A 19,421-nucleotide genomic window follows, 5' to 3' on the forward strand; every position below is an offset into this window, starting at 1 on the left:
GCCCCACATGACATGGAGAGATGGATGGTGAGGACTAAAAAAGGAAAGGGAAGATGTGAGTCTCTGCAGTTCTGCCTACACAACAGACCAGCTCCACATGACTGTGTGTAAAAGGACAAACAGAAGGAGAGAGTAGAGGTAGAGGAAAAGGAGGGACGAAGAGCAAAGAGGTAGAAGTGTGTCCTCTGGAGGGCAGTGTCTGTATTTTGTGTGGTTATTTTTTGTCATATTCAGTTTGGCAATCAAGCAGTATTTCATCAAATTTTGCGTTTTATTTTCAGTTAGTAAAAGTGTCATCATCTGCTCTTCCTTTCCCGATCTAGAAATGAAGCAAAAATATCCCAGATACGACGCTTCCATTTTGCGCAGTCTGCGCAGTAGTGATTGTGGGATGAGCTTCTATTTATATCCTATACTACAGACGGCCACCAGGGGGCGATCAAGATCCTTTCACTGTTGACATGTCATCAGTCTTTATTTACAGTCTATGAGATAAACAGGCTCCCTGGGGCTGAAAAATCAATCACTTTCATACACAGTGGAGTTAAGACGTATACGTCTGAGTCGATTTTCGCATCTTCATCCTCAGCACGTTTTAATAAAATGTATAATATCAAGTCAGGTGTGAGCACGAGTCAGCTCATCCACTGAACTCGAACTTAAACCTGCATAGCTGAATGGAGCCTTGGCCCTCTAGAGGCGCATCCCTTCACTGCATGCTGTGATACATCATACCTGTGGGGTTTTACTGGTTGAAATTGTTTAAAACTTGACATACAATATATCTAATCATATGTAAGAAGCAGGCATTGAACAGTTTTCAAAATAGGCATTAGCAATTCATGCTAGCTTTTTTTTGTTTACAGATGAGCTGAACTCTCCGTGGTTTGTTACTATTCATGCTAGGTCTATTTTCATAGGCCAGATCCTTCTAGTCCCTGGGGTTTAAGCAGATCGCTATGCGGTGGCAGACTTTCTGACTAAGGCGGTTATGGATTACTCACACAGCCGAACCTTGTAACTTCTTCGACTAGCAGGCCAGTGAACCAAGACACAGTCTGATGGCCTCACCTCCAGCCAGCTCACACGCTGTGGTATGGTGTCAGTTCAGAATTGATTGGAAAGTGTCCCCTTGCATAGTGAAGTTATGTAGTGAAAATAATCCATGCACTGGGTTTACAGAGTCCTGTCTTGACCGGTCGTCTGTCGGGTAGCCGCCTGCCATCAACTGCCATGTCTCAGGTATGTGTCTGTGCCAGGTTTGTCGAGGTGTCCAATGAGAAAGTCCAACTCGATCTACAGCCTATCCCCAGTGTTGGGAAGGATACTTTCAAAACGTATTCAGTTACAGAATACAGAATACATGCCCAAAAATGTAATCTGTAACGTATTCCGTTACATTAACTAATCTGAGTAACGTATTCTGAATACTTGGATTACTTCCACATTGAATTGCATTTTTTTAGTGTAGGAATGCGGCGTTGTTATAGTCAGTGAAGCAGCAGCAGTTTAAACTCTCTCTCCGCGGATGCAGCGGGCCAGCTGGATGTCCTTGGGCATAATGGTAACCCTCTTGGCGTGGATGGCGCACAGGTTGGTGTCCTCAAACAGGCCGACCAGGTGAGCCTCACTTGCCTACTGCAGAGCTATAACAGCCGAGCTCTGGAAGCGCAGGTCGGTCTTGAAATCGTGAGCGATTTCTCTCACCAGCCGCTGGAAGTGCAGCTTGCAGATCAGCAGCTCCGTAGATTTCTGGTAGTGACGGATCTCTCTCAGAGCCACGGTACCGTGCCTGTAGCGGTGAGGCTTCTTCACGCCACCGGTGGCCGGGGCGCTCTCACGGGCAGCCTTGGTGGCCAGCTGCTTCCTGGGGGCTTTGCCTCCGGCGGATTTACGAGCCGCATTTGCTGCATTTCCATTGATTTATTTAGAGAGTGAATAAACTCGTGAAACAGAGAACTACCGTCATGGAATCCACTGATTTCAACAATGTAACTGTATTCCGAATACCATCTCTTTAATTTGTAACTGTAACGGAACACACTTACTCATAATTTGTATTCTAAATATGTAACGCCGGTACATGTATTCCGTTACTCTCCAACACTGCCTATCCCTACACCTTTTTGTTTTTGTGCCCATATTAGTGTCTGTGTGTATATGTTAGCATCTCAGGATCTGAACAGAAATACCTTATTTGTTTAAATTCTCTGGGTTAACAAGTCTTATTAATAAGTCTACCCCTGTTGTGTTGGGGTTAATGTTCAGTGTACACACATGAGATTTACATGTAGTCAATATGATGCACACGTCGTACAGAGTCATCTGTACTGTGTGAACAGGAGATGTCACAATGTTCATATGGTCACATGTGTCACATGTTACGCAGTAGTTCAGTTCGAGGCTTCAGATGATTGATCTATGAGATCCATCATCCCGACGTCACACATAGAAAATAAGTATGATTTTAGCATTTGCATGGTTTCAACATACTGAGCATGTGCGCGTTATCTTCTCTTCTTATTAATGTGTTTATATAGAAAATGACTTTTTGTTTGTCAGTTGAAATAACTCCATTGATTCAATCTCTGAAGGTAATTTCACGATAGAAAAAAACCCACATCTGCAATCTGCCTTCTTGCATTTGCCCCTGTTACACCAAATCGTCCTTATCCATCTTCCTGACGTTTAGACAGGAAATTAATTATAAGAACAACTTCCTGTTTAATGAAACCGCAGACACACAAATAGACATTGCATTATAGCAAGAGACTCGGGTCCACGTGCTCGGCACATTAATGCACTGAGAGCTGAATTCGATGCACACGGATTAAAGGCCCACGTCGTGGTGCGGCTTTTATGTGCAACAGGAAGGTATGAGGAGGCGGATCTGGTGGGACCCAGCGGCCGACAAATGGAGACGTAACACAACATGTGCACACAAAAAGGATGGAGAGGAAGACGAATAGAATGCCTTACATAACAACACATCAAACTATGAATAATGTAATGATCTCTGTTTACAGTTGTCTATGAATTATGCACCATGTGTTCGTCTTTGTAAGCCTATATGTGTGTGCGTTTCGTGAGTGGAGTGTGTACTGGTCGAGTCCCTTTGAGTGGGTGGATATTTGGGCATGTGGTAAGTGTGTGTGTGTGTGTGTGTGTGTGTGTGTGTGTGTGTGTGTGTGTGTGTGTGTGTGTGTGTGTGTGTGTGTGTGTATGTGTGTGTGTGTGTGTGTGTGTGTGTGTGTATGTGTGTGTGTGTGTGTGTGTGTGTGTGTGTATGTGTGTGTGTGTGTGTGCGTGCGCAAGCGAGATCAAACAAACCCAGACAGACACGGGTGAGGGAGGGTTCTTCGGATCTGCTTTGAACTGGCAAAGTAAAAGAGACCGAGGGAATACAAGCAAGAAAAGGAGGCAGTGGATGAGAGAGAGATAAAGAGAGGGAGGTGAATCAAAGAGCTGCCCTTCACTTTCACTGTTTCATTTTCTCACCCTGTGATCTCTCTCTTCTCTTGTTCAAGCTCCTCCGCATCACGAACAGAGGACTGAATAAAGACTTTGTAATTTCAGGGTCATTCACCTCCAGGACATTTTCCACGGATCCTTCTTTGTAGTTATAGCTGCCTCACTTAAAAATATGTATAAAAAATATTTGGAAGAGCATCTCACATAGTGAAAAATAACAAACTAATCCGATCCGTGCTCAAGTTTAATTAATGTCGTTAACAGCCCTGTTTAGCGATGGGGCCTCAGAGGTGACCTGTGGGGGTGTGATCGAGTGTTGTGGGAAGCCGATCTCCCTCGAGTGTGTAGGTGAAGAGTACCTGCCACAGTAATGTACATGCTTCAAGTTCATCGCTTGATAAACGCCACCACAACATCACACAAATGTTAACTACAACTGCAAAAATCCTGTTGGTCGACCGGATCATTCAGCCTTGCTACACTAGGTTATTATACTATACACAATATACATCTATAATACTATACACATACATACAAGACACAAACTACAATATACTAGCAACAAGGTTACATTTAAGAAGAAGCGCTCTGCCAGTCATTTGACAGGGATAATTCGTAATGGTTTATGGGATGTATAGTTCATTCACTCTTAGGTATATACACAATTTTGTTCTTTTGCCTTTTTTTTCATTTTAATGATATAATGATTTGCTCCAATTTAAATCTTTCATGGTAGTGATTCATCTTGTTGCTGGTCGGACTGGTTCCATGCTTAAAACTTAGAATTTTCTGAATCGTAAATGGAGAAAACGAATGAGACACAGTCAAAATAACTGTACTATGGTTCATGAAAACGGTACCAATGTTCTCACATGTCTATATTTAAACTTTATGCTTCAAAGTTATTATTTCCTTAACTTGACATCAACGCAGTTTATCTCAACATCGAGTTTATCATCTTCCGCTTCACTAAAGTTCATTATAGTCCCTCAGTTTTTTCTACTCTGTCATATTTTACAGCAGTGATATTAGATATTGTTATTGCAGGGCTGATTGACATGCAGCAGCTCTTTTTTACAGTAGATGTTATATTGGATTCTTTGATTGACATGGCAGCAGTGGATGTGATGCATATGGATGAGTGTGAATTAATTGTCCAGTCGACAGTGTTGTGCGTTTAGTATTTTTGTGTTGTTGATTCTTTATTAAGCTCCTTTTGATGCACTGCTGTGCAAATCTTTTCCCCCTGCTGTAATTATGTCCTCTGACCTAATACAAGTCCTCATTATGTTGCCTAAAAATCTAATATTGAAAACCATTTAAAAACTATATTTCTTTTCATCTGAACCCTCACACCCCCACCGCTTTTTAACACACAGTGATGGCCTTGGCTGTCTGTGCACAGAATTCCCATCAGTAATTTTCAGACTTCGGCTTATCTGCATAAAGACACCAACAGTGAAATAGAAAGACTGCCAGCCTACATGAACATAAGCCTGTCAGCACAGGACGAATATCTCTTTTTAAAATTCATTTAACATAGTTTTCCTTGCAGGTCCAGAAGCAGCATCACAGTGGTGGTCTCTGGTCTATAGCTGTAAAAGCTCTGCACCTCTGCAAAATAGAGCAAACCCAAATGTCAGTGTCACGGCTCCGGTCTGTTCAATAAAGCAGCCATTTCTATCTGGACTCATTCGGCTGTGAAACTGGAACCAGGTCACCATTCACTCATTGATACATGAATTTGGATGAAGAGAATCAATCATTCAGTGGACAGAGTAATGTCGCTAAAGTCTTTTGGTTGAAATAATGAACTAACTGTGACGCAGGCGGCTGCAATAACTCATTATCTAATTTGAAGTGAAATACTATACACACACATGCATCAGTATCACAAGTTCTGATCCCAACCACCACAAATACTCACACACATGCACATTCACACACACACACACACACACACACAGAGATCACTCACACATACGCACATAGATATGTAAGAGCGCAAATGCTCCACCACCCACACAAATGGCAGCAGGCTTACACACACACACACACACACAAACACACACACACACACACACACACACACACACACACACACACACGCTCACATTAGAGATGAGCAATGCTCGTCCATCTGGACCACAGACCACTGTGTGTCATAATAACCACCCGAGGATGAGACGGACACAGAGACAAAGCTGCAGTGGAGCAGGAGGACACAAAAGGAAAGAGGCTAATGGAGATCAAGGTGAGAGTGGAGAGATCAGCAATCGTCCTGCTCCATCCGAGGGGATATTGGAATCTCTCTCTCTGCCTGTTCCACACGGCAGGTTCACAAACATGCTCCCAGTTTCCCCCTTTTTGTTCCCTTTGCTTCGTTTGTCCTTGTTCTATCATTTTTCTTTTTCTGCTGACCTCTCTCATTTTTTGCTGTGCCGAAAGCGGATAAATCAGACATTTCTAGAGCTCTGTATTTGCTGTCTCTCTCGCTCCACTGTGCTGAAAAATAGAAAGACTTGAGAATTGCCCAGCGCTGTCATTGTTCAGCTTTTTGCTCAGTCTGAAGGCTACTTCTGAAGGTCTTGCAGATTGGGACGATTTTAAAGAGGCTGCAATGATGAGCAAGTGAGTGCTTCAGCTCCGCTACCTGCTCTGACAAAAAGAGGACAAAGGAAGAAAGAACACACACACACATTGAACGTAAAGGCAACAGAACCAATGTGACCTTTATTTGCCCCGACAATAGAAGTGTGGATTGCAGAAGGGGACATGTTTCACGCTGTATGAGCACGAAAATCAAACTCACACACGGACACACACACCCACACACACTGGGTTAGCTCACACTGGGAGTGCTGGTGGTCAAATACATCCAGCTGAGGTAGTCACCCCACCACCATATGTCACACACACCCCCTCCCACCACTACGCAACCCCCAGTCACCATTAGTCAACCAACCTGTCCCTCGCTCTCCGGCCAGCAGCATCAAAACCGAGCCATCCCTCATTCGCCAGCCCCCCCCCCCCAAACGACCCACTGAGGCAGTGACATCATCTGTGTGCAACCTGATCCTGCGCCGCAGCACGACCACTCCGTGCATCAGGATCTGAAACCAGAGACGCTGGCCGTCTACGACACCGTCCGATGACTCAGGTGGCCGTTCCCTCACAGAACCGGACTCAAGCTCTCTGCTCATCAAATGTAGTAAAAGGCCATTAGCTGACTATAAGTAATGATAGGAAGCAAACTCATTGCCAATAAACGGTGGCTCAGGGTTTATATGTATATAAACTATATTTGTTTATTCATTTATAAAGCATCTATCAAAACAGCCGTTAAAAAGTGCTTCACAAAGTGGACAAATAAAAACAAGAAAACAAGACATTAAAGGCAACTATCAAAATAATCTAATGTAATTTAAATCAAAGATTTATTACAAAATACATATAATACAAATCTAAAATTAAGACAACAAATTACATAATACGTAATCTAAAATCAAAAAAATCAAGCATAGAAAATCAAAGAAACATATGTAATAGTCAAAGAAGGTTGACACTGTTTGCATTGTTATGGCATTTTAGGATGCATATGTCGATTTAGATCTAAGCTCATCCTTGCACAGCCCACTCTTGTTTAGTGTAATAATTCAACTGATTGATTGCAATAATTTATTTGATGATTATAAACCATTTCAATCAACACTTGTGTCCCCTCACAGAAGATGTCATGAAACAAAGTGAACAGAGCCGGAGATGCTACTTCAGAGTAATATATAGGAACACTGGTTGATAATCATGAACCGGATCCATTCAGACCTCCACTGTAAATATGGAAAAGGTTTATCGGTCTAATTCACTGAAGGGTGGTGGAGTGAGCATTTAAAATTACAGGGCAGAGTGGGACTGAGAGCCCTACTTTATTTCTTTCTCTCTTTTCTTTGTCCCATTTATGACCATAATTCATTGCAGCATCACTATGGAAACTGAGCGACCATAATCCGAGAGTGGTGTCCTAAGTGTTGCCTGAATAAAAACATATTCATGAAAGTAAAGGCTAACAAAATCACTGAAGACTTTGGTGCAATTCTGTAGCGATGAGGGGGGGGGGGGGGGGGGGGGGGCGGTCAAGCAATGATTTTGTATTGTTCGCAGTCACAGACTTGAAGAGCTGAGTGTTGTATTTAAGTGCAATTTAGGATCCTCGATCATTTAAGGGTTATTGTCCTGGAGATAAAAGAAAAGAGGCAATCAGTCCTCCCTAATGAGGGCGTGGTTTAGAGCAATGTCTTTTGTATATGCTGTGGCTGTGTGTCTCTTTGTGTACAGCTTTAACAGTGAACTGTGTATTGTGAAGACCAAACGTGTCAGTAATGAGAGAAACACACACACACTAACACTGCCTTCACAGCGACGCTCATGCTGGGAGCAGAGCGCCTGCACATTGTGTTAAGATAAACTCACATTGAATAGATACACTCTATGGGTTTTAGGGAAGATAAATGTGGCTAGAGATGTAAATGGAGACAAATACATTATCAACATAGGAACAGATATTTTGCTGTGACTTGATGGAGACAACAAATCACACATTAATCACACACACATGTTTTTGCAATCAGCTGATCTAACTGGTGATAGTAATCTAGTGTGTGTCACCTGCACAAAGAAACCAGCAAGTGTAGCAGCCAACGATTTCCCATAATGCAGATTAACAAAAGTCAAACAAGAGGACTTGTGGTTAAGAACACTGGTTTTGTTTTGCTATTAGGATTCCGATATTTGACGAATGGACAGCAGGGTGGGGTTCCCAGTTTAACCTGGTTTAACCATGTCTGTGGGGTTCTTCTCTGGGTACTCCAGCTTCCTACAACAGTTCAAAGACATGCAGGTTTGTGTTCTGTTCATTGCAGACTCTAAACCGTCCATAGGTGTGAACCTGAGAGGAAACGGTTGTTGTCTCTTCAGTATAGGCCCTTATGAAACACTGGTGATCAGTCATAGGGTGTACCAATAGACTGTATGGGTACACCCCACTTCTTGGCCAATGTCAGCTGCTGGCTCCAAGTTATAGATATTGGATAGATGGAGATATTCTGCTAAGTTTTCCCCAATGATTCTTTTTTAAGAGACACTTTATCTGCACCTCCTCCATTTGCAGGCTCTTCAAAATAATGTAATAAGGCCCATTGAGCTAAGATGGCCTCTTTTCAGCCATGGCCATATTTTTTCAATCGTGGTTCCAAGAGGACTCATTCAAACAGCATCATTCACATTACAGCGGATCATGTGTTCTGTGCTCCATGTCAGTTGGTGCCATATTTGCTTCAATAGTAAAGTCACTAGCAACAGATTGCTATTTTAACAAATCTGTTCATGACATCTCTGTTTTGAAAAGCAAGACGAAAAGTAATTTGTGTTTTTGTTCACCCTGTACCTCAAGCAGTGGTTTCAACCTACTTTAATTAGAACTGGGACTTGGCACATTCTCTTAGACGCCATTATTCTATTTCAAATCAAATGTGTTGAAACACCAAAAATGTGTTACAATCCAAATAAGTACAGTGTTTACTACATGTTATTTAGCTTTGATTGGTAGAATAACAGACACAACAACCTCTCACCTCCAACAAACCTCTGGTATACATCCCAATACTTATATTTATGTGAAATAAATAGATACAGGTATAAATGTCAAATTTTGGTTAAGCTCCAACATTACATCTTTAACATTTGTTTTAATGTTCTGTTCATTTTTGCGTTACAAAACGTCAACCTCATCTTTTGACCACACCCAAACTGGCGACCCCGGTCCGCAGTGGGCGACCATATAACCATAACTTCACCCTCTCAGATGACTGGGCAGAGTGATGAGACACGTACAGACGCCCCCTCACCTTGGTGAGCAGATCGTTACCACAGCAGGACAGACTGATGCCCAACGACCCCCAGGGAGATACGTGTGTGTGTGTGTGTGTGTGTGTGTGTGTGTGTGTGTGTGTGTGTGTGTGTGTGTGTGTGTGTGTGTGTGTGTGTGTGTGCGTTCACAGACTCGCAGCCTTCCGCCCCCCTTAGAGAAAGGAGAAGGAAGAAAGAGACAGTGGGTGAGGGGCTGAAACGTGTGAGGCACGGAGAGGAAAACAGACGGGGGTGGAGGGATAATGTGGGCATCAGACCCAGCAATGAGCAGAGGCTGAGGTGGAAGAGAAGCAGAGGATGACAGAATTAAGGCAGGGGCTGAACGAAAGAAAGAGGAAGATGAAAGAGGAGCTGTACTGTAGGGAAAAGAGAATAAAGAAATGGGGGGGTTGTGAGAGGGAAGAGTAGTAGTGTGGTTGGGGGGGGTGAGGGGATGATGGAGTTTAGTTATAAGAACGACTCTGGAGAATATGATGTCTTCCCCTCTTCTATGGTTTTGCCGAGGGTTAGAGCATCACCACTAAAAAACTCTTTGTTAAATTATGAATCAGGACACAAGCACAGAACACAAGTCAGTGTGCCGACCTTTTAGGGCTAAATCAATCACTGATGATATCAATTATATAAATCGCACAACAGTCCAGCAGAAGGCAAGGAACAACCATATATTAATTTAGTTGTTGTGCTTAAATATCTACACACACAAGGCTACACACTCGTCCATCCCTGACCTTGAGTTGTGACAGATGGACAATGACCTGACGTTAATATCACACACCCCTGAGCTCCAGAAAGCCTTTGTGTCCAAATGTCTTTATCAAGTTATAATATTACAAGAGTAAAGTTGTAATATGATCACAATGAAATAAAATATTATGAGAAGAAACATCATGGTATTTTGTATGTCTACATGGCCCACGTTACATGTTGTGGAAATGCAGTTGTGCACGCAGAGCAGAAATGCTTGCTTGTCAGTATGGTGTTGTGCCAAAATGATTAAAGAATTCTGAGATTAAAATTGTAGTTTCTCAAAAGAAGAGTGGAAGTTGTTCAAGATTTTTGATCCAGAATGAGAGAGGAACTCCGGTGAGCACAGGTTCTCCTTGTTGGTTATTTCCTCAATATTAAGTTTTTACTTCCTCATTAAATTATGACTTTATTGTTGTTATACTACGACTTTGTTTCAAAATCTTGGACAAAAATGTTATTGATGCTGCTTCTCTTGGTTCACTCTTTTTTGTTCTTTTTCTAAATAATGGTGTCTTGAAGGTCTTTTTTAGAACGGGCATATAATGTACATGACACAATGATGAAAAATGTATCAATCAATCAAAACTGTGGTGAAAGGTAAGTAATATTACTCTGATAATGCACCTGTCACAGTAATCTTACTAACCTGTCACCACAGCTCCACTCTTAGGGTTTTGCTATGGCTGCCATGATGTGTTCATGACTACACAACATTGTTTCAACACATATTTGAACCATGCTGAGGTTAATGGAGCATTTGATAATGAAACTGAGTCACAACAAAGTCAAACTGAACAAGTTGAATAAACGTTGGGCATAAAACATTTAATTGAATCGTGATGCTGAAAAATGTCATTAAAATCGTGATGCATTGTTATATGTGTAACCGTGACTGAGTGCTTTTGTGTGTCGTGATTACATTGTTCAACACAGACACACACATACACAAACACTCACACACTGATGGTGCCTTTACAATTTGAGCAGCTTGGTTAATCCATTACTGACCAATTATAGACTGTATGAAAGGCTGTAACTGCATCAATCTGGAGGTTTGTTGCTGCATTGGTAAAATGTAGGATAAGTAAATATGTAAAGCTTTTATTTCACCCACATTAAAAAAGACTATGAGCCTCATGCAAGAACATTTTCTAATCCGAAATGTCTCCAACATTTGATCGTAAGGTAAGTTTGTACGAATAAGACACGTCAAATTTCAGTCATGAAAATAACCTCGAAGAGTAAAGAGAACTGTACGAGCCAAGACGCTGCAGGAACACAAGTTGCTATAGCGATACGTGTTTTGTCCTGAGCTGCTTGTTGATACTGTCGGGAACTCAGTAGCTTCACGCTGACAGGCTAAGGCTAGTGAAGGATATACGTGAACCTTTTAAACTTGTTTTGTAATCGGACCTGACTGTTTCCACATGTTAAAGGGGATCTCATTATACACCACTCTATTTTGGTATAAGAAATCTTAATTTGGAAAGAATTTAGAATTATTGTCACTAAAATGTATTTGCAGAAATTTTGTAAAATAAGGGTTAAACAAAAAAGAAACCATAATTGTCGAGAAAAGTATGTGAATCTCCAAATTCTTGGACTGAACTAAAATAAACGAGTTGTAGCTTCTTTGCACAGCTGGCTCAGAAAAGGTGCTTAAAGTTGCCAGTTTAGTCCCATGTGTCAATGCACTGGGGTCAACAAACTAGAATTGCTCACCATCATCTGAGAAATCAGAACAGTGGTTGATCTAAGATTTTTCTAAATCAGGGACTATAAAGGGGGCCAATTATAACATCCATAAATATGTCCTGATTCAGTGAGGTGCACATTTTAGTCATTTCTTGTTTACTGTTACCTCAAAGCTATACTTTGATTCAAAGCCACACATCATTGAATTCTTAATTCAAGTTAGGTATTTTATGCAAGGGTTAGTCAGGGGTTTGTACAAAAAAGACCACTGACAGGACAGGGGCACTCAGATTACAGCTGGGCCGAGTGACCTCGGGCCCTGCCCCTGAAGCTGTTTGAAGCAGAACTGAATGTAATCTTCTGTTGAATTATAAACATCAGCCAAGTGTAGTTCCCTCTCAAAGCTTCACAAAATTCAGACACACATACACACACACACACACACACACACACACACTCTCCCACACAAGAAATTGTGGGATGGTGTTATGCAGTACACAGACACAACCTTTTACACTTTTCCCCTTTCTTGGCTCAGTTAATGGCTTTACCCAACAGAAATCAAGAGTGGCAAGAGGAGAGGTGATTCAGTGTGTGTGTGTGTGTGTGCGTGTGTGTGTGTGTGTGCGTGTGTGTGTGTGTGTGTGTGTGTGTGTGTGTGTGTGTGTATGTGTGTGTGTGTGTGTGTGTTCCTGTCACAAGGTTGAGTCCGCGTAGATTGCTCCTATCAATTATGCAGTGAAGAGGATTGGAAGCTTCATCTCTGCCTCAGATGAATCAAGACGATGAGCTGGAACAAAAGAGTGACGAAGATAGATAGAGAGAGAGAGAGAGAGAGAGAGAGAGAGAGAGAGAGAGAGAGAGAGAGAGAGAGAGAGAGAGAGAGAGAGAGAGAGAGAGAGAGAGAGAGAGAGAGAGAGAGAGAGAGAGAGAGAGAGAGAGAGAGAGAGGACAGGTGATGAGGGCAGGTCGGAGGTGAGGACACAAAGCAGACAGGAATTATTATTATTATTATTATTCAGTCAGTCCAGTATCAGTTGAATATTGATGACAATACACTTGAATGCTGCTAAATGACAATTGTGTCTCTGGGCCCATGTCTAATTTATTGTTCTCAATTGGAGGGACACGCACACACACACACTCACACACACACACACACACACACACACACACACACACACACGTCATGATGAAGGATACTGTCTGGTATTGCCAGATTGGGACACATAAAAATGGACAACAAATGTATCCAACACAACATTAAATCACAACCGGAATATTGCTACAGATGCCCTGAGGGAATCATATATCAAATTAAAACTCACTCCCCTGTTATTTTGTCGCTCTCCATTAACGTTTCCATTTCAGTTAACAGTTATTTACTTTTCCATTCACACGTCATCACAGGTTTGTTTGAATTCTTACCGTGGTGAAGGTTCCCAGGTTGGTTATTCAGTTACATATACTCATAAATGAGACAATACACTCAAGGCAGCAACTGACAGTGTTACCATCTTATGAAATTGTCTTTGTCTTTATCCTTTCACTCAGGTAATTTTCAGAAAGTACACATGTTAGAGTCCAACGACTGTTGGTCTTTTTTCTTAAAAACCATAACTGATATCTGCTACAACAGCACAGTTCTATGTTGATGGTGTTGATGGTGAACACTGCAGGCCACTGGATTATTATAATTATAATAATATTGCCATTTGTGTAGCAACTTGTCACAAAGAGGACAAATAAAAAGGAGAAAACAAACGTCAAAGACAACAAGCAAAGTGTTACAGTTTTTTAAATTATTATAAGTGTTCAAAATGATATAAGTCAACAAACTACTATCGACTTATGATAATGCTTCAACGAGCATGAAGACCACCAAACTAATTTTCGGACTTGCCAGAATGTCGGGAGCATCTGATCCCCTGTGTACGCTGCACAACAAACGACAAAGCTGAAAGTCAGTCAGTGTGTCTCAGAAATCTCGCCAAACAATTTATCCGGAAACAACAGGGTTTGTCAGATATTCTGTGGATACACAGAGGATCAAGACAGTCTGCATCCAAAATCCTGTTGGATTTCTACAGACGTGCATCACACCCTGAGAGGATGGAGACTCAGAGGAACCTAGTTTTCTACTCGATGTGTCACCGGAGCTCTGTCCAGTCTGCCAGGCCAGTGAACGATTACCATAGACACACACACGCACACACACACACACGCACACACACACGCACAGACAGAGAAATACAAAGTCTTAATATTAAAAACACTTGTGAGTCACCCTGCTCCTTCTTCCTCTGTCTCTCACCCTGACCCAGATACAGTACAGTAGCTACAGGAAAGAGGGGGGGGGGGCGGTGATCCACACAAAAATCACCCTGGGATGTGTAGCTACATAATCAGGGGTCAGAATTTCAATTCAGTCACAGACTGCGTTGACACATCTTTTTGTTGAAGCTGCTTCTCTTTAAGAAACGATAAGATAAGATGATCCTTGCTTTGTCCCAGAACAGGGACATTTTTAGATGGATTGCAAATAAGCCACTGAATTGCACAAACAGAATGAATATTGCTCTCTTAAGAGAGTCAAACCAGAATTAAAGAGCAGTCCATGATTGTGGTATACTGTCCATCACTGACCAGTTAACATGTGTCAGAGCCGGACACCTTTTCTAATCACAGATTGTAAAGCAGCACATCATTTCGTCGGTGCTGCAGTTGTCGGCACTGCGACCACCTCGGCCGATCCATCTTTTCAAACAAGAAACCAAGGTCAAAGCACAGAAGTGTGAACCTTTGCCTCGCTAAATCCCTTCCCATCCACTCCTTTCCTCTGTGTCTGGCCCGTCTCCCACCCCGCTGGCTCCTGTGTTGTTCCTAAACACAGTGAGAGGGGATTCAACAGCCGGACGTGAGATCAGGTTCGGAGGGATGATTACTGTGCCCCCTGGTTTTGCTTAGTCCCCGTGTTCTCACTGGCCCCAGAGGTCAGGAGTCATTGGCAGCCTGCGGCGGTATCGTGACACCTCGTTACTCTTCCCCACCGCTGCCTGGTCGCCACGTTGCGTGGTCATGGCAACAGCAACGAGACACAGAGCTTATCTCGGTGCTGAGAAAATTACACGTGAGCACCTTACCCCAGGGTGTAGCCTGTGCATATTTGTGGGTCTGGGTGTTCATGTGTGAGTGTGTCTGTGCGTAGCATATGGTGTCGGCCGCATGGGGAGTTTGAGGGAAAGGAGAGTTCCTCTCATGCTGTGTAATGTTCATACTCCCCCACAGTGATGGAGGTTTCCCAGATAATGGGGATGAGGCCAAGGGGCAGAAGGTGATGTGCCAGCTTCAGACAACTGTACTGTGTGTTCATTGCTAGAAGACTTTACCTTTATATTCAGGTTTTAAAACAGTAAAATCGTACAATATTCACTTCAGGATTTAACAGCTATTTTACCATCATCAATGCCATAGGAACTCATTTGTGTATAGGCCTTATGATGCACGAACATTTTCAGTTGGTAATTAAATTATCTGCACTTATTGAGATGCCATAGACCTGAAATATATTTGGGCCAGTCTATTTATATCCAGTTTGAAATAACTGTATTCAGTTTCCCACACACAAATAACAGATTAGTGTGAGAAATACAAATACAGATGTGTCTTAGAATTAATCATCAGTGAGCTTCTTCACTGCACATTATAAAACTGAGTTTCAGAAAGGCAGCTCCTCTCAAAATTATTTCAGTGTCTTTTGTTGAAAGTGAAAACCTATATAAAGACATATAGAGACATACGTTGACAAGTGTGTATAATGCTACTGATAAAAAAATAGTTTTTTCTTTCTTCTCACTTTATAAAATCCTCAAGGTGCCCTTGAACACAACAGGCTTCACATTCTCCTCCTCTTCCCAGTGGCCAACCGAGGACTTTCTACATCAGGGGTCATAAAGGGGGGGTGTAATGTACACAGGAAGGGACGATTATATGTCCAACATGCATGTACATGTTTACTGTCACTGTTTACTGATTCAAAGCCACACATCATTAAACCTATTTTTTAAATAACACTAAATTGTTCCTTTTCTCAGCACATTGAGTGCTTCAAAAAAAAACTGATTGTGATTGACATTATTTTAAAAGACTACTGACAGGCCAGGGGCCCCTTCAGGGACCAATCAGTCAGCTCTTTGACCCGTTGGATCTATGAGATCAAGGCATTCAAAGACCTTAACAGTTACGTTCATGAAAAATATATTTAGAGCTGGAATAATTAGGATAACAAAGATTAGTTGATCGATCAGTTCTTTTTTTGACCAAAACGTTCACACGGGTTAATTTTATGAATAATTTTTCTTATAAATAGTATATACATATATCATATATGTATGATATATTTAGTATATAAAGTGGAAAGTGCTTTAAGTGATCATGTTTGTCCCGGGTCAAAATTATCATTATAAGCGGTTGATTACTACAAAATGAATTGCATAGATTCTGTATTATAGATCCAGAACTTGAGGCTAAGGTAACATAGCGTGTGTGAGCGTGTGTTGGTATATGTGTGCATGTGTGTGAATTTTGTCTTTCTGCACCAGCTCCTCTCTCAAAGGGCTGCAAGATTCTTTTTGCAGGCAGCTACACCTCTCTGATCCCACATCCCCACATCTCTTACCCTCCGTCTTGCAGAAACCATTCTACATTTTCTCACATTCTATCCCAGCTGCAAATTGGGGACGGGATACAACAGATAAAAAGCTTTGCCTGTATGCCTCCTTATCACAATCGGTCAAGATGGGGAAAAGATTCTCTGCTCAGAGGGCCTTAGAAATTATTTTTGAAGAGAAAAGAGAAGCCATGAAGGGATATAATGAAGAGGAAGAGTTTTTAGAATATGAGGAACACATTTCTGTCAATTCAGAGTCTGACAGTGAGTTTGAAGAGGAGGATAAGATTGACATCAGACAGTTTTCTCATATGCAGGAAATCAAGTCTTCTTTTGAACTTTCATCCCAGATGCTAATTCAGAGGGACAGCCTTTTTTTGGAGAGGTTAGTGGAGATGGACAAATCTGTTTACGTCCATACTTTGAGGTTCTTATCCATGCTGCAGTTTTAAGATCCAAATTGGAATCAAGATACTTCCTGTGGGATGCAAAAACTGGCAGAGAACTTTTCTATGCTACAATATTTCTGGAAATGTCCAGAATATTTCCAGGATTATCTGATTTGATAACAGTGCAAGAAATACATATGCAACACAAACACAGTAATAGTCTACCCCAAATGTGTTGCTAAGCTGGCATGAATAGGCTCTGTGTTCAATATAACTGATGTGTTGTGTAGACTAACGTGCGTGCGTTCAATTTCGAACTAAGTTCAAAGAAATAAACATCAACAGTGATGAAATACCTTGTTTCTTATTTGTTCTTTACAGCCATACCTTGATTTGTATTGCATTTTATCACAACAAACAAATAGCACTTATATTGATAAATGTGATCAAGATATTAACCATATATGCCGTCTATATTGCTTGTGGCTGTGATTAACTTGTATGCCTGTATTGATTTAAAAAACCCAATTATGTAGTGGGTCCACCTGCCTGCGAACGTTGGCTGAGTAACAAAAACATGAAAGCTGCACAAGGGTTAAATGAGTAAAATCCTTCATCATAGCTGCCCACATTTATTCATTAAATAAGCCTGTCTCTCTCACACACTCACACACACACAAACCGTGTCAGGACTCTCAATGATCACTGTAAGTGGATTACCTGATAACTCTAACCAAATTATTTAAAGAGCATTTTTATAGGAATGATTCTGTCTGATCCATGGTTGATTGATGACTATAAGCAGTTTCGAATGAATTTGGATTTCAGACAAATCAAGCAATGTGAATCTGGTACTACTTTTTTGGACACTACCATTGACCAATTCATGAAGAAAAGAGTAGCATTCTCTGGCCTGGCACACACATACACGACATTAACAGCTGATAATAATGGTAGTAGTCTCTATGCAGCGGCCACTGGGAAAGGTCCCCTCCCCTTGCTACATTAGTTAGAAGTTAAAAATGGAAACAAACACTTTAAGATGGTCAATCACAGATAAGTTGAAAGGGAAGCAGAAATGGACAGACCTTTAATTCGATGCCTTTATACGATCCTTCTCTGTCTCTGACCCTGTCTCTTCCTCTCTCTTGCAGAGGTAACTGAATGTTGGGGTAGACACTTTAAAGAATCAATGTTCATTTACAAGACAGTAAACACCCATCACACACAGACACACACACACACAGTCTGATGAGATCTAGATGTGAGTCAGACAGAAAGGATAGGTATTCCTGTAAAGGCTATTGACTGTGCTCCATTTCCTCAGTGCTGAGATAAGACCCTGGTCACCCACAATAGTTTGGCCTGTAGATAAAATCAGCTGATAGCACCACTAACCTGTTCATCAAACTGATGCACCAGTCAGGCTTCAATTCAACCAGAATACGACAGATTGAAACATAACAGGCATAATGAAAAAGACTGAGTCACTCTCCAGAAACCCCTTTATATATTGTATTCTTCTTCCTCCTCCTCTGCTTGCTTGTTTTCTTGCATCTTTCGTTACTTCCTCATCGAAATTCCTCTCTCACAAGTAACACGATTCAAGATTCAAGATTCAAGATTTTTTATTATCAAATGCACAACAATAACATTGAGCAGTTGCTGGCAATGAAAAGCTTGAGTCACAGGCTCTTTTCTAGCAATGCTCAATAATTACAACCAAAAAAATAAAATAGAAATAGTATAAAATAGAATTAAATAGAATATATAAAAATTTAAAATAGAAAATAAAATGTATATATCTAAAAAACATTACGCTTACATTACAGAGAATTCAAATGAGCAAAATAAAGCAGTGAACTACCAGACAGGGATTCCATATGTGATAAACAAATCTCAGAGAAAATGCAAGATGAATGAATTTTAAGTAATTTCGTTTATAACATGGATAGGACAAGACTTTCTGTGGTGAGAATTTCAGTGTGACGCATTTGAATCTGACTCATAGAGGGATCTGCATGAATAATGGATTTTTGGAGCAACAGAGTAGTTTGAAAACTCAGGCCTGGTGGATTTTCTGAATCTGATGCAATTGATTTCCCTACTGGAAAAGCAAAAACTTTCTGAAATAAATCTCCATGGTGACTGTGAAATGTATTGGCTCTGTTAAAGTACAAGGTAGTGGAGAAAGCTTTGCCATGTGTTTTAAGATCAGAAGGCAGCACGTTCAAATAAAACAGTTTCAATAATCTTATTCAGGGGTGGTGCATTCAGCTAAACATCAAATCCATCATTTATAAATTTGTATAAATTCTCATTCTCGCTTTTTTTGCCCTGTTACATAAGAAGATCTATAGCCCTTTCAACTCTCTCCATTCTCTCCAGTATTCCTAGTCTTTATGTAAAGCTAAGCTAACAGTTTGCTGGCTTCATATTTATGGTAAAGACATCCAAGAGTAGAAAAACTTATTCTGTAATTCTGATTCCTATTTCTCTTACAAGAACAAGATTATATTCAG

General features: G+C 41.1%; 1 pseudogene; it reads right to left on the minus strand.

Annotated features, from left to right (window-relative positions):
• Positions 1-1,509: 1,509 nt before the first annotated feature.
• Positions 1,510-14,921, minus strand: LOC133026422 (histone H3-like; annotated as a pseudogene).
• Positions 14,922-19,421: the final 4,500 nt, after the last annotated feature.

This window comes from Limanda limanda, chromosome 19 (assembly GCF_963576545.1).
Source record: "Limanda limanda chromosome 19, fLimLim1.1, whole genome shotgun sequence".
Taxonomy (NCBI): domain Eukaryota; kingdom Metazoa; phylum Chordata; class Actinopteri; order Pleuronectiformes; family Pleuronectidae; genus Limanda; species Limanda limanda.